The sequence below is a fragment of the Notamacropus eugenii genome, chromosome 5 (assembly GCF_028372415.1).
Source record: "Notamacropus eugenii isolate mMacEug1 chromosome 5, mMacEug1.pri_v2, whole genome shotgun sequence".
NCBI classification, from domain to species: Eukaryota; Metazoa; Chordata; class Mammalia; order Diprotodontia; family Macropodidae; genus Notamacropus; species Notamacropus eugenii.
In genome coordinates, this window is record NC_092876.1 from 109,210,979 (window position 1) to 109,224,851 (window position 13,873).

Genomic DNA, 13,873 nt, shown 5'->3' on the forward strand with positions numbered 1-13,873 from the left:
GATCTCAGATCCATTTGAGTGCTGAAAACTAGTTCATTTCTACTGTATTTTATGGATTTTATTTTCCTTTTGAACAATTCTGGAGTTTCTGATGGTTGTTCTATACTCTTTTGGGAGTTTGAAGGATTCTGTATTGAGTCGATAAGTATTTAGCAAGCACCTAGTATGTGTCAAGCATCGTAGTAAGTGCTAGGGATACAAAGAAAGGCAGTAGGTCAGTGGAGGCAGAAATTAAATGAAAGAATTTGAAGGAGTGAGTAGACAAGGAGAAAATGGAAGTAATGAGGGAGAAGTTTGGTAGTGAAAAGAATACCAGACAGGTAAAAGCAATCTCATTATTCACACCCTCTCAGAGTTAGTTTAGAAGCAGCATTAACTCCAAAGTTTAATTAAGCATAGTGGCATAATGATCTTGTTTACTTTGTCCTTCCCTAACCATATAATTTTAAGGTAATATTTGTAGAGAAAGCGATGAAAATAAATCACACTAAGTGATCAGGCAATATTGGAACAATGCTCTGAAATCTGTTTTATCAGCACCTTTGCAAATGCTATACTACCCAAGATTAAGTTATTAGGAGATCAGGAGAAGGCAAGTAATCAATGTTCCACAGTCTGAAAATTTCTTTTGAGAAAAATGTTTTTTAAAAAGATTCCAAAAGATTACATACAATCATCTGAATATCCTACTATATTTTAAAATAGTGCTCATCACAAATATTTGATCATGTTTAATTTTTTTAAAAAGTCAATAGAACAGACTACATAAGACCCAAAAGTCAATAAATAAAGCAGTAAACCTTTCTGATAAAACTAAGGGCACAAACTACTGGTGGAAGGGCTCTATTCTGAAAGAATCATGGAGACAACTGGAAAGAAGACGGCAGAAGCTGGGTTTCAACCAGGATCTTCCGTCTACTGCAAAAAAAGTTCCAAATGCATATACACCCTAAATATAAAAAAGGAATATCTATTTTTTAAAAAAAATAAAATGGAAGGATATACCTTTCACAGTTATGGTTGGGGGTAGAGACATATTTCACAACCAACAAAAGAATTCAGGAGTTTATAAAATACAAAATTTCAATGACTTAAAACTAAAAAAAAACTTTTTGCATGTCAAATAAATGTAGCTACAGCAAGAAGAGGAAGAAATCGGAGAAAACCTTTATATTTGACATCTTATGAATCTAATATAATTTCCCTAAATCATATAATATGTATTGTATATATGTGTGTATATATATATATATATATAAAATGTATATACATATGTGCTTACATATGTAAGACCAAGAGCCATTTCCCAATGTGTAAGCAATCAAAAGACATGAACAAATATCTTTAAAAAGATTTGCAGAGCCAAGACGGCTGAGTAATAGCATGGACTTTCTGGAATGCTCTCACAAAGCCCAGACAAAAACCTGTTGAAAAATGACTTTAAACAAATTCTGGAGCTGCAGAATCCACAGAATGATAGAGTAAAACAAATCTCCAGCCCAAGACAGCCTGGAAGGTCATTGAGAAATGTCTATCACAAGCAGAGTGCAGTCCAGTGTGGGCAGTGAGTGCACAGAGAGGACCTGAGCAGGCCTTGCAGGTGACTGAATCTCTCACACCTGTGGTGGTCTTCAGACTTCATGACCCCAAACACTGAGGACAAATTGGAAGATCAGTGGGAAAAGCCTGTGGTACTAGTGCAGGAGAGTGGAGTGGTCTGGCCACTGCCCCAGGGCCACAGAGGGGGGTGAGGGCAGAGGAACGTGTGGCAGCCAAAGCAATAGCAGCGACAGCTGCAACTGCTATTTCTGTAGCTCTGGGCCCACAGATTGTGGGGGGATCAAGCAGCTAATAGTACACCCCCCACCCCCACTGGAAGCAGAGAACTATCTTGACAAAGAGCTCAAATGTCAAGTAAATGGATGGGGAAATGAGCAAAAACCAGAAAAAGAATCAGAGTATAGAATCTTACTTTGGTGACGAGGAAAACCAAAGCATGCAAATAGATGAAAATAAAGCCAAAGATCCTCCATCCAAAGCCTCTAAAAAAATATGAATTGGTCTCAGGCCATGGAAGAGGTCAAAAAAGATTTTGAAAATCAAATAAGAGAAGTAGAGCAAAAATTGGGAAGAAAAATGAGAGTGATGCAAGAAAATCATGAAAAATGAGACAACTACTAGCTAAAGGGGACCCCAAAAATGCTGAAGAAAATAACACTTTAAAAAATAGACTAACCCAAAAGAGATCCAAAAAGCCAATGAGGAGAAAAATGCCCTAAAAAAACAGAATTGGCCAGATGAAAAAGGATATTCAAAAGCTCACTGAAGAAATAATTCCTTAAGGATTAAAATGCAGCAGATGGAAGCTAATGACTTTTTGAAAAATCAAGAAATTATAAAACAAAATCAAAAGAATGAAAAAATAGCAGACAATGTGAAATATATCATTGAAAAAACAACTGACCTGGAAAATAGATCCAGGAGAGATAATTATAAAATTATGAGACCACCTGAAAGACATGATCAAAAAGAGAGTCTAGAAATCATCTTTCATGAAATTATCAAGGAAAACTGTGCTGATTTTCTAGAGCCAGAGGGTAAAATAAATATTGAAAGAATCCACCAATCTTCTCCTGAAAGAGATCCAAAAAGAAAAACTCCTAGGAATATTGTAGCCAAATTCCAGAGTGCCCAGGTCAAGGAGAAAATATTGCAAGCAGCCAGAAAGAAACAATTTGACCATTGTGGAAATACAATCAGAATAACACAAGATCTAGCAGCTTCTGCATTAAGGGATTGAAAAGCTTGGAATATGATATTCTAGAAGTCAAAGGAGCTAGGATTAAAACTAAGAATCACCTACCCACCAAAACTGAGTATAATACTTTAGGGAATAAATGGTTATTCAATAAAATAGAGGACTTTCAAGGATTCTTGTTGAAAAGACCAGAGCTGAATAGAAAATTTGACTTTCAAACATAGGAATCAAGGGAAGCATGAAAAGCTAACAGGAAAGAAAAATCACAAGGGACTTATTAAAATTAAACTGCTTACATTTCTACATTGAAAGATAATATTTATACTTCTTGAGACTTTTCTCATTATTAGGGTAGTTGGAGGGATTATATACATATAGACAGAGGATACAGGGTGAGTTGAATAGGAAGGGATGATATCTAAAAACAATACAATTAAGGGGTGAGAGAGGAATATATTGGGAGGAGAAAGGGAGAAATGGAATGGGACAAATGATCTCGTAAAAGAGGCAAGAAAAAGCACTTTCAATGGAGGGGGAAAAAGGCGGGGTGAGAGGGAAAAAGTGAAGCCTTACAAACATACAAACTCAATCTGGTTTGGCAATCTCTCTTACACTACAGGAAAGTAGGGGAGAAGGGGATAAGTGGGGTGTCAGGGGGGATGATAGAAGGGAGGGCAAATGGGAGAAGGGGCTAACTAGAAATAAACACTTTTGGGGAGGGACAGGGTCAGAAGGGAGAATAGAATTAATGGAGGACAGCTTAGGATGGTGGGAAATATAATGAATCTTTCACAATGTGACTTTTATGGAAGTCTTTTGCATAACTACACATGTATAACCTATACTGAATTGCTTGTAATCTCAATGGGGATGGGTGGTGAGGGAGGAAGGGAGAGAAGTTGGAACTCAAAGTTTTAAAAACGAATATTAAAAATTGCTTTTCTATGCAACTGGGAAATAAGAAATATAAGTAATGGGGTATAGAAATCTATATTGTCCTCCAAGAAAATGAAGGAGATGGGGATAAGGGAAGGGAGGGGTGTGATAGAAGGGAGGGTCTATTGGAGGAAGGGATAATCACAATGCACTGTGTCTTGGGGTGGACGGAGGGGAGGGATGGGGAGAAAATTTGGAGCTCAAAGTCTTGTGGAAATGAATGTTGAATAGTATAAATAAATTAGTAAATAATGAAAAAACAAAAAGAAGAATTGCAAACAATCAAAATTATATGAAAGACTACTACAAATCACTAATAGAGAAATTAATTCTTTTCCTTGTCCAATAATATCTCTTGCCTTGTGTCCAACATCTCTGATATTATTGTTCATCTAAATATATGGTTTGCCATTGCATTAATGAAAGATAAGTCTTCCCAAGCTGTTCTTCTTCATATTTTTGCTCTCATATGAACTATTATCTTCATTCTACTCCCTTCACTTTCCTCAGTTCACACTACCTAATGTTCTCTATAATTGTCTTTTTGGCCAAGAAGTAGTATGGTGTATAGAGCTCTGGACCTGGAGTAGGGAAGACCTGAGTCCAAAGGCAGCCTCAGACAGTTTCTAGCTGTGCTACCATAAGCAGTCACTTCACTTCTGTCTCTCCTTACTCAACTGTAAAGTGGGAATAATGGTACCTGCATCACAGCATCACTGTGCTCATCAGATGAGACAATACTGGCAAAAAGTCTGACACAAAGTAGGTGCTTAATGAATGCTTATTCATTTATTCCCTTGCTCTTTCATAATTTCTTATGATACATTTCATTGCATTCCTATATTCAGTATGTTTAATCATTCCCAATTGTCTAAGGGAAATTTTAAGTATTGCCCCTAAAATTTTTAAGTTCTTTATTTTTCCTTCCTTTCATCTCCTCCTACCCAGTTTTAATCTTCTCTTAATTACCATTAAATTAATTTTGTTTAGACTATTCCCTCTATAGTATTATCTGACCTCTTAATCCACCTCTCTCTATCCTTTTTCCTCTTTTGTGTTAATGCATTTCTAAATCAAAACTGTGTGTTTATGTTTGTACACCTGTGTGCACTCAATCCTTCTCTATTTCAGTTGAATGTGGTTCATCTGATGCCAACTCTCCCACCCCTTCCTCTCTGTTTGTATACTCTTCTTTTCACCTAGCCTAGTTATAAGAAATGCCGAGGAGAAATATAAAATAAGAAAACTCTGTGGTTTCAGCTCATACTCAGAAAGTTGGCAAATATATAAAAAATGTCAATAGTAAAGGTTGAAGGAACTGTGAGGAGACAGGGAAATATATATTATTGGTCAAACTGTGGATAGCCCTAATGATTCTGAAAAACAGTTTGGAATTATGCAAGAAAAATTACAAAGCTGTTCATATCCTTTGACTACTGGCTATGCCCTCAAGGAGACCAAAGACTGAAGAGAGGCTATACACAATAAAATATTCATAGTAGCTCTTTTTGTAGTAGCAAAAAAAAAAAAAAAAGGAAATAAAAATATTTATAAACTTCACCTTGTTATAAATAGTTCACTCTAAATCTAAAGGCAATAAAATTATCCTTACATCCACATAGTTCCTTTCTTTGCTGTTTTGTGGAGTTTTTAATCACATGAAAAGTTTATATTAATATACTCACAATAGCTCAGAGCCCTTAGTTAGGAAAATCCCTAGCATTCAGATGAAGGTCTGACTCTGCACCCTAATTTAAATTTCATGCACTTACAGCTAACTTCTAAATTCTTTATATGTGAGGCAAAATCAAGATACAATAAGAACTTTGGTTGAAAAATATCATGCAGAGTATATTACAGTGCATAGAAAGTGGAAGTTGAGAAAGAAAGTAAACCTTTTGGAATTTATGTCAGTCATTGAACTGAGCTATGTCAGACCCAAGTCTTTGTTCCAAGATGCCCCTGGGCTCAATGGGCCACATCATTTTCTCCTTTTTTTTCTCCAATTGTTCAGCATTTCTTCCAGTTCTCCTTTTATCTGTTGTCCCTTTGGATCTAATTCTTTCCAGATCAACTTGTTAAGCTCCAGGAGGGGCCAGGAATACTATCTACCCATTGTTAAAGCTCTTCATACATACTCTTAGATCCTATCTCTCAGTCTCTTTCAACACCCCCAGAATGGATCAAATCCACCCTCCTACTAAAAAATCAAGAAAATCCCAAATCTTTGAGGTTTGAGAGAGGACGCTTGTCTAAAACATCTCAGGATGTCAGTCAGTACCCACATTTCTATTGTATCATAATTAAATCCCCCTGGAAAGGGAAAGGAAAGAAGCAGAGATTTCATCCTTTGATTGCCTTCCACTAGCAGGAGCAACAATTGTAACATGAATCCGAAGACCTCATTTTGAATCCTACTTGCGCTATGTATGAATTCTATGGCCTTGATCTAATAATTAAAATCTTTTCAGCCTCAGTTTCCTTCCTTATAAAGTGAGCCTAACACTCCTTGCACTGACTGCTTGGCAGAGTCGATGAGATATTGAAACGAAAATGTACGTGAGACACTTTGTGAGCCTTAAAGTGCTATATGAAAATCAGTGATGACCCTTGTTACTTTATTCTCTCACAAAAAAAACAAAGACCTACAAGCCCATATTGTAAATGTCAACAACATTGTTTGCATTATTAGAATCTGGCTACTTATCTTTGTAGAGAGACTGTTAGCGAGGTGGCAGAGGGAGAGGTGGCAGATTAATGGATGACAAGGTGCTAAGGTAGTGCTCCCGTTATCAGATTCCTACAGCAAGTTAACATCAGAAATGACCAATTTCTCTTCTTTAAGAGCTTAGGAGACATTCTTGCGACAGAACTTTGAGGTCTTGAGTAGGCAAGTCATACCACCCTTGTACCTGGGACAGGAGCCACAACATTATAGAATGATACTTAATCCCTTAGTTATAAAGTCTTCAAAAAATTCTTCCTTCCATAAGATAAGAGAACAAATTCTTCATCTCTAGCTTATCCCAGAGCAATCCTTGTTCACTCCAACCATTTTCTGGTAATGCTATTTACATGCCATCCTCCCCTCTGACCCGTCCTCCACCTCCCACTGTCTGTGCCCTCCTGATTAGTGAGAGTTCACCATATCTATCAATCTCAAACTCATCATAGTTTACTCTGCCAATCTTCTGTTTCTAGTCCCCCTGCTTTCCCCAAGCTCCCAGCTTTTTACCTTTTGCCCTAGGAACAATAATCAAAATGTTACCTCCATCCATGGGCAAAAAAAACCCCCAAAACACCTTGCCTATCAATTCCCCTATAACTTCTATGATCCCTGTAATATCCTAGTGCAGAATGACCCTCTGATACAACTCCTTAACAGATGTTTTTCTCTACAAGAATATAATCCCTTTGAGGTCAGGGATTCTTATTTCGTGTTTGTATCCTCAGTGTTTAGCACAATAATAATAATGACCTCGCCCCAAATTCATTGATTTATATGCACAGTGAAAAGTAGTGTGGGATAGTAGAGAAATAACTTCCTTTGGAGTCAGCAAGAAAAGAAACAAGTTTTTATTGAGCACCTTCTATGTAGCTGGCACAATGCTAACTAAGTGCTTTACAAATATTCTCATTTGATCTTCATTTTAAAGCTGAGAAACACTGAGGCTGACAAAGGTTAAATGACTTGCCCAGGATCAAGATTACTATAGTTAGTAAGTGATCAAGGCTATAGTTGAACTCAGATCTTTCTGATTTCTGACCCAGTGTTCTATCCATTATGTCATCTAGCTGCCTGGGTTCAAATTCTGTCTCTGGTACATACAAGTTACGTGACAGTAAATATTAGCTATTATTATTTCTAAAAAAGTAACTTCTCATTGGCTACAGGCAACTCTCAAAAATTTAAGCTATGAAATAATGATTGATTTGCATGGATAGAGGGCATTTCCTCATGTGAGCTCCTTCTAGTGATGAAACCAAAGGTCTGGTTAAAAAAGAGGAAAAAAAATTACCACATGATGAAGTAATGCAGCACTATCTCACCAAGTCTCCACTTGACTCCTATTCTGTACATGACTGGCTACTAACTTTCACTGTATTTTTCTCTATAGATTACATATATTAGAGGGCTTTGGTGACTTGTTCAATTAATCAGCCTTTGGTAAATGGCTAATATGCACCAAGGAATTTACTAGACATGGGATATAAAATATACACTCCTCCCCTGGGGGGGGGGGGGCCCTTCTCTACCTCCTTCCACTTTAAAGCAGGCATAGATATCCTCTGACTGCTTTCTGCTACTCAGGATAATGCTTTTAATTAGCTATTGATCAGAATTCTTTGGATATACTAAAGGAAGTAGTCTTTACTCTTCAGGTCTTATATAGATAACACTGAATTCTGGAGAAAAAGTAGGTGAGATGCACACAGTCATGCTTATATTTGGAGGCCAAGAGGAGTTAGAGGTCTGGAGTTCCAACAGATGACTGGAAGTAGGTAGAAGATATCTTACCTGCTCTGAAGTAGAGGTGAGGGGAAAGGTTCACTTCATCACCCATCCAAGAGTTGTTTGATCATTTTTCACTTCATGACACAATTGTAGTTTTTCTTGGCAAAGATACTGGAACAGTTTGCCACTTCCTTCTCTGGCTCATTTTGCAGATGAGGAAACTGAGAGAAAAAGGATTACGTGACTTGCCCAGTGTTATTCAGATGAAAAATGTCTGAGGACAGATTTGAACTCATGAAGATGTCTTCTTGACTTAAGGCCCAGTGTTTTATCCACTGTGCTGCCTTAGCTCTTCCCCATCCGCAGAAAGACAGTGTGAAAGACAAAGTGAAACTCTTCTTGCCTTCAAAGAGTTTGTATTCTGTGGAGTAGAACAATGACTCCAAAATCAGGCACATATTTGAGAGTAGAACACAGATCTCTCTCTTCCCCAAGGACCTTGGTCATACTGAGAACACAAAAGAATATGCAGCTGCTAAAGCAGAGTATTTCCTCTGGAGGTGATCACTCATCAGTTGAATGCCCTGGTCATTTTCAATTAATTTTTAGTAATGGGAACATGAAAGGAGGATGTTTTATCATACTATATGTCCCGGATACCTGTTATTCATTAAAATTTAAATAAGTGGCAATAAATAAAAATTTTAAATATTCAATTTCTCTCTCTTTTCAGGAGCTTATGATCATTTCAGAAGAAATGATCTAGCCCCACCTTCTCATTTTAGAGAAGCAAAAAATGAAAAGGAGAGAGGTAAGTGACTCTCCTAATGTAACACATGTAGCCAGCTATAGGGCTAAGATTTCAATCCAGATGTTTTAATCATAAATCCAGTTCTCTTTCCTAAGACACTCAGTACTGGCAAAGATAGATAAGCTTTGTATATGTGACCCCATAATCAAGTTCTGCACTGCCTTCCCTTCGATACCCTTCACCAAAGTCCCCTCAAGTGCCCATTGTTCTTATGGAGTTATTATGAGGATTAAATGATATGATGTACAGAAAAATACTTTATACCCACAAATAGTTGTATTAATGAAAATGATTAATGTGAAGCAATTCCCTCTCCTCCTCTAATCTACTACAAATACCCTGTGCCTATCACTGGAATGGATTTGAGTTCATAATATTTGATTTTGAATGCTGACTTTGCCTCTTGATATTTGTATGACCTTGAGCCTAATTCTCTGGGTCAGTTTCTTCATCTTTAAAATGAAGGGACTGGATTATATCATCTCTAAGCTTCCTTCCAACTCTGAACCTGTGGTCCTGGGACCTTAAGTTTTAGACAAGCGGTTCTTAAACATTTTTAGCCCTTGGGCCCACATTTTTTGATACAAGGAGGTATGAAATACTGTATTAATAATGCATTTTTGCTTATTGTTAATATAATTTTGATTCTTAATAGGAAGGTCTTCCCCACCCATTCATGGGCCTGCCCATTAAGCAGAGTTTGGTTAGGGGAGATTTGTAGGAAGACCCATGCCTTTTGTTAATAAGGTATTGACTCTCAAGAGTTGTGATTCCCTCTGGCTCTAAAAAAATGTATAAATACTCTGAGGGAGAGGTTTTACTTTGGGCCTTACTCATTGGAACTGTTTGTTTGCCCTGATGGGACTCTGGGCAACTGCTAAGGAGCCCCCAGGCTTTGAAAACCCAGATGTTGGTGCTTCTCTATGGTAACTGTGTATGTATGTAATGGACAAACATTTGGATCTGCCTGTTGATTTATGATGTATGTATTGCTTATGTCAGACAGTTGGAAGTCATGTCTGTTGATCTTGATTTCTCTATACTTTCTTTGAAGTTCAGGGTGTTAACTTTTTCCCCTAAACTAAATGAATGATACATACGCTTCATTAAAGTGATTGTTGACCCCTTGAAAGTTGTCTTTCCTTTTAGAAACGCAGATCTAAAAACCCGTGATAGCAGGCCCCGTGTGTATGTTGGGGTGCTTACTGTTACAAATACCGAATATTTAGGCTGGCAGCCCTATAGGAGATCTGGGAGACTTATATCTATGCAATTTTCCTGTAATAAGAGCACTATTTTTTTCCTGAATTCTTTGTGAATCCAGACTTGATATATTTTGAGGTTAGATATATGTGTAATGTGGGCAGTGAGATGGAACAGTGAACAGAGTGCCTGGTCTGGTATCAGAAAGACCTGAGTTCAAATCTGGCCTCAGACCTTTGCTAACTGTGTGACCCTAGGCAAGTCACTTGACCTTGTTTGCCTAAGCTCCTCATCTGTAAAATGAGCTGGAGAAAGAAATGGCCAGCCACACCAGTACCTTTGCCAAGAAAACCCCAAATGGTTCATGAAAAGTCATACATGACTAAAACATCTGAAAAACAACAAATATATGACTATTAAGTGCAATAGGTACTTTTCATTTATTTGCCATTGCTACACTTACCATGCTACATATTCCAGTTAAGAAAAATTGTTATTGAAATGCTTCATAATTTTTTTTCTTATCTGAAATATAAGATTCAAAATTTCACCTTTTGAAAACCACAGTTCTAGATTTTCTCCTACATACTCCCCAAACTCGAAATATATTCATCCCATTCTCTCAGGGACTCCTAAGTTGAAGGACAATGAGTTTACTTCATATAGTATATCTTTATTAGACTGTATTATTTTTTTCTAAGAGGGAACATTGTTTTTATTCAGATAAAAATATATGTTTTTCAGTGCTGAAAGATATGACTATGCTCTCATTTTAGATGTTAAATCGTAATTTCATCGACTGTGAACTCCTTACTCTAATGGATATCTTTATGCCCTTAAACTTAGAGGCAGCATGGCATAGTGAGTAGAAGTCGGAACAGAAGAATTCAAATCCTCCTTCAGACACTAGCTATTTGTGACCTTGAGCAAAGTTAATTAACCTTGGAAGCATCAAAGTGGCATTGTAAATATTGTTAGGCATGAGCTCAATTCGTGTCTCAAGTAGTTACTGGCTATGTGATACTGGTCATATCACAACCTCTTTCAGCTTTGGTTTCCTCATCTGTAGAATGGGGATTATAATAACTCCTTATTCACAGAATAATTATAAGGCTCAAATGAAATAATGCATAAAGTTCTTTGCAAATCTTAAAGCACTTTAAAAATGTTAGCTATTTTTATCTTATTGGAGAATCCAATGAAGTTACATGTTAAAGCAAATGGCAAACTTTATAATTGCTATTCCTATTAATGTCTCCGAGCCTCAGTTTCCTCATCTGTAAAACGTATAGAATAACAGCCCCTAGCTCACAGTATGGTTGTGAGGATTAGATGAGACAGTGCGTGCAAAGTACAAAATGAATGTAAGTTATTGTTATTGGCCAAAACCAATCTAATATAGCCCAGTGTTTTCCTGTTTTCTTCTCCGTAATTCAACTTCACACTTAAGGGAATTGCATGAAAATGTTCTAGTTTCTATAACACGGTTCAGCTGACCTGCTGTAGGAATTCACCAAATGACACATTAATGTTTTAGTAGTCCTTTAGGCATTCTCAAGGAGCAGCTTTCATACCACAAAACCATAGCTCCTCAGACAAGAATTTACCAAGGCCATTGACCTCAGCTAGAGGAAAAATAGGAGGAAATAATTGCCCTGGATAGTGTCTAACTGATTTAACGGGATGTTTTATCTGAAAAGTGATGACAGAATTGGGCTTGTTATATAAGTATAAGAACTTGCATGGGGCAGGCGATCACATGATGGTCAGAAGAAATGATACAAGGACCTCTCAAGGTCTCTCTCAAGAACTCTGGATTTGACTGTGTGACATGGGAGACACTGGCACAGGACTGCTGGGCATGGCATGCCCACATCAGAAAAGGTGCTGTGCACTATAAGCAAAGCAGAATTGAAGCAGCACAAATTTGGAGTATCCACCCAAATGTTGACGCAGACTATCTGTGGTAGAGCATTCCAAGCTCATATTGGTCTGATCAGCCACAGCAGGACATACTGAAACGTCACTTTATCATGGTGATGTCATTTGGATCCTCTTCGAAGATGAAGGACAGCAACCAACCAACTAAACTTGCTGAAGATCAATACTCTTAAAGCAGATAATGACAAAATTATCCTATGAATTTTATAACATAGTTTGTATTTCAACACCATTATTTTAAGTTCATTACAAATTATCTCTTATCTATCTATCTACTTTTACATTCATGAAGTCTACTGCCTAGAGTCCTATTTTTCAAAGATTTGATTAACTTCTCCTTTTAAATATAAAAGATTAGCCTTCAATGATGTAGTGATCTTGGCTACCCAAGTTCCCATGGATTTTACTAGGAAAAACTCAGTGGAAACTAGGCTAGTTTGTACTAAGACTTAGATGAAAAGGGTTAAAAGAACAATTGCAAGAGACCTTTGGAGAAATGAATGACAATTCTGTAGCCATGCAGAAGAAGGCAAAAGGACATCTATTTGGAGTCGAGGTTTAAAATAAACATGGAAAAATTGAGCTTGTCAGCTTCTAACCAAGCATATTTTCAGATTTTTTTCTTCTGGCCTAGCAGCTCTTTTAAACTCCTAAAAGGAAGCTTCGGGGCCAAGGTCTTCCTCCCACCCAGCTGGAAAGTAGACCATTGGCCATTACCAGCTAGATGGATTACTTATATTGTTTTTATTATTCAAATTATTTTATTATCTGAATGAAACCAGAAAATCGTAGACCTAGAGTTGAAAGGGATTTCAAAGACCATTTTATCCAACTCCTCATTTTACAGATAGGGAAATTGAAGTCAAGGAGGTTAAGTGAGTTGCCCAAGGTCACAATAACAATAAATATCAGTAGAATTAGAACCTAAATCCTCAGACTCCATAGCCATATCTGTTTTCACCATACTGTACTACTTCCTACTCTAATACTTTTCTCTTCAGGTCAGCGCAATGTGCCACTTATATCATTGAGCCACGAGTCAAGACATGATCTAAGAACTAAATGGAAACCCTCTAGATAATTCCACTTTGTTTTTATAATAGCCTCCTTAATTATCTCACTATCAGAGGGTCTAGCAGAGACACAAAAATGCCATGATTCTTAAAGCTAACGAGCAATTGCTTTTTCAAAATATCCTTTTAAAAGGCCTTTGAATTTGTTGCAAGGGAATTTATAGTAACTGAGGAAACAAAGTCTAAGCTGGGAGATTTATTAGCAAACCATGCATAATAAACTGGGTCCACAGCCTCTCAGTAGATACAAGGAACCAAATATAGATTTATTTTATATAGATTTTTATACATTAAAGAAAAGAATAATCAGGGTACAAAACAGGGTGCATGATTGAGTAATCTGATTTCTTATTGGATGAAAATTAGGGACTTTCTTAGTTGGGAAGGGAAAAGCGAGTGAGTGAAATTCCCTGAAATCAGGTGATTTACAAGGAAACAACAAAATCGAACTTGTTAAAAAAATGAAGTCAGTGTTCATAAGATGAAGTCAGTTGGCTTCTTAAAGACTATATATTTCAATGACTTTTAGTCTATTTATATGTTGACAACCAGGGACACACTAAAAGATTTGCTTGTCAAATTATACCTGCAGTCAGATTTTATTGGGATTGAGAGAAAATGTAGTATAGTGGATAGAAAACTTTACTTGAAGTCAGAAGACAGCTGGGTGGCACAATGGAGAGCAATGGACTTGG